Below are 3,282 nucleotides of genomic sequence, written 5' to 3' on the forward strand. Positions count from 1 at the left end.
CTTACAGAGCTGCCGCCTCTCGCGAGAGCTGGGGAAGAACGCAAGGCCACGCTCCGCGAGAGAGCCACGGCAAACGGCCAATAAGGGGAAGCAAGCGCATGCGCGCGAGAACCAACCGCTAGAAGGGGATGCGCATGCGGAGTGGGGGGGGGACTGCTGGGGAGGACGCATGCGCATTTATCTTTATTCTGGTTGGGGAGCGGCAGCCCCCCCTATGGGCGAGGAAGGCGTTTGGTGCTAGGAGGCAGCTCTGCGTGGTCCCTCCCTGGGGGTGCTGGGAGCAGACTCCCCTCTCCTTCCGCCACTGATGTCCTGTGAGACCTTGGGCAAGTCAGAGCCCTGCTCTGGAGGGGGAGGTTTCCCCCTCTCTGACTGGTGGGAGATGCAGGTTCAAATCCTGGTCTCAGAGCTGAGCATCCCCTCACCCCCATTCCAGTGGGAGAGTGAGTTGCTGGGTCCTCAGCGTCTCAGGTTGGCAGCTCTCCTGATTGTACCACAAGTTTCCCAACATTTGATGTTTGACTTAAAGCCCCAGCTCCCAGAGAGAAGAATCTCAGCTGCCATTTACAAACGGAGTTTCTCGTTGCAGAGAAAAGCTTGAAAAATCCAGCCCAAGAGCAGCCTCAAAGCTCAGAAGGCAGCTCAGAAAAAGGACCCCACGTCTATTTATTTTGTAAACCATCATGATTACTAAGCCTGGCTCATCATTTTGTAGTGTTTGGAGTTGGCAATACTGATTTGGGCACTCACAACTGAGGCACTTGGAGTTAAAGGGCTCATCTGAAAATTTGTTTAAAGTCATAGTTGGGACTAAAACCCAAACTCTCAGTATCACTATACAGATTGCATTGCCTTTCATTAGGGACCGTTCCTTCCTGAATTAACAAATTTTCCCTCTTATTCTGCTCATTCACGCAACTGTTTCAGGCAGATCACCATGCTTTTACAGTTTCAACCTACCCAGGATGGTAGCTGAAGAATGGTCTTTTTTATATATCCTTTTCCTTAGTTTTCTTCCTTTCATAAAGTTTTTTTTTCCTTTCTGTGTCTTTGTCACTGAAAAATATCCCCCATCTAAAGTATTTCATATCTCTGGGGAGCAACAAATGCATTTGATATACTGACTATCATATTAAATCAAGTGTAATAATTAGATGAACATACTATCCTCAGAAATAATTAAACGAGAATTAAGAAAGGGCTGAAGAAAGCTCTTGGTCATCAAGCAATATTTTTCTAGTTTGGTAGCACAAATGTGTTGGAACAAGGCACACTTCTGAAGAGAATAAAGTTTGAATATTTGCCAGTCAAAGCAAAGCTCCACATGTTTTTTCTTGCTTTTGATACAAGTAAATATGATAGTGAAAAGACCTTTTCCTTTCCCCATGGAGGATGACCAATCTCTACATGGGAAAAGGAGAGCATTTAATTGTTGGTATTTCTGGTGAGGATGCCAAGAAGGGTGCTCGTTTTGATGGTAGTGTTTACAATATGCAAATTTGCTTGTGGGGAAATGGATTGAGAGCACAAAGCTCATATCACTTATTGAATGATGAGTTTCAGTCAATAGTGATAGAGGCTGGATGCAAACCAAGGTGCTGGAAGAGAAAGTCTCTATAGTCTAGTACAACTGCCTTGAGCTGTTCAGTCCCAGAAAAGATTCTCTTTATTATCGTTAGTATATGGAAATAATACCAGGACACTAAGCTAGAAGCAGAAAAAAAATGATTTCTTGAGAGAACAGGGGGTCTGGAGGTTTTCTTATATCCCTACTGGAATATTCCCACTTTGAGGGAAAGTGCAGCTCTGCTCTGAAAAATGTGTTTGTAAAAATAGCTTACATTTATTGTGTCCCACTGATGCTGTATCAGATTTTTTAAGGTAACCATCAGCTCTGCAAACATTTTGGGATCTGAAAGCCAAGCAGAGTTTTTTTAGCTCATGCATCAACACAAGCAGTAAAGACTGCAGGCTACATGCTGCACTCAGCTACACCTGAGCAACCCCATTTTGCTCAAATTATGCCCTGACACCTGTGCAATCCAATTGTTCTATTGGGAACATATAAGTGTACCTGAGGCATCATTTGATTCAAGAACTCATAATACAAGAACAAGGGGCCACCAAATGAAATTAATAGGTAGCAGGTTTAAAACAAACACAAGAAAGTATTTTTTCACGCAATGCACTATCAACCTCTGGAACTCCTTGCCAGAGGGTGTTGTGAAGGCCAATACTATAACGGGATTCAAAAGAGCTAGATTCATGGAGGATAGGTCCATCAATGGCTATTAGCCAGGATGGGCAGGGATGGTGTCCCTAGCCTCTGTTTGCCAGAAACTGGGATTGGGTGACGGCATGGATCACTTGATGATAACCTGTCTGTTCATTCCCTTTGGGGCACCTGCCATTGGCCACTGTCAGAGGACAGGATACTGGGCTTGATGGACCTCTGGTCTGACCCAGTATGGCCGTTATTATGTTCTTATGTTCTTGAATACAATGCGTTTACACAGGTGGCCAAGTTACCAGAAATTAGATGACAACTATGTTGTGGATGTGCAAGCAGACATGATTCAGTTCACTCTCCTAGAGCTGGGTTGGTTCTACACAGGAATAAAAATCCGTAAAAGTTTACTATTGTCCCTGAAGTGCATTTCAAAAGATTTGGAGGTTTTAAGGGCTAGATTCAAAAAGGAAATCCAGGCTGAGCATTACAGCACCTACCGTTTACGTGCCATGTTGTCAAATGGAATTCACAGCAATTAGCTAGGCATCCAGGCTCTCTATACAATGCTCGGTGAGAGTCAGGTGCCAGAAAAGGGATTCACAAAAGACAGAACACTGAGTTGCCTAAAATAGCCAGTAGGAGATGCCAAAGAGAGGGTTGTGGGCTAAGCCTCACACCTCATAGGGAGTTAGGCACCTAAATCCAGGTTGGAAAGAGATAGGTGCCTCCCTCCATTGGGGATTCACAGCTGTGAACCTTCTCCTGGAGTTAAGGGCCTAACCCAGACTGGCCCTTTCTCAAGAAAAACAGAGGAGGATGTGCTGTCACTGTGCCCCTTTTACTCAATAGCCCAATGGGTAGAGCACTAGGGTGCATGAGATCCAGGTTCAAATCCCCACTCTGCCTGATGTGGAGCAGGTGCGTGAACCTAGATCTTCCACCTCAAAGGTGAATTATAAGCAGAGCTGTTGGGTGGTGTCAGGACAAAGGAAGCTGTGCACATGTAGGCACCTAGGGGACTGTGCCATTTGAAATATAGGCACTGGGGGAAT

Source organism: Emys orbicularis, chromosome 13 (assembly GCF_028017835.1).
Source record: "Emys orbicularis isolate rEmyOrb1 chromosome 13, rEmyOrb1.hap1, whole genome shotgun sequence".
Lineage (NCBI taxonomy): Eukaryota > Metazoa > Chordata > Testudines > Emydidae > Emys > Emys orbicularis.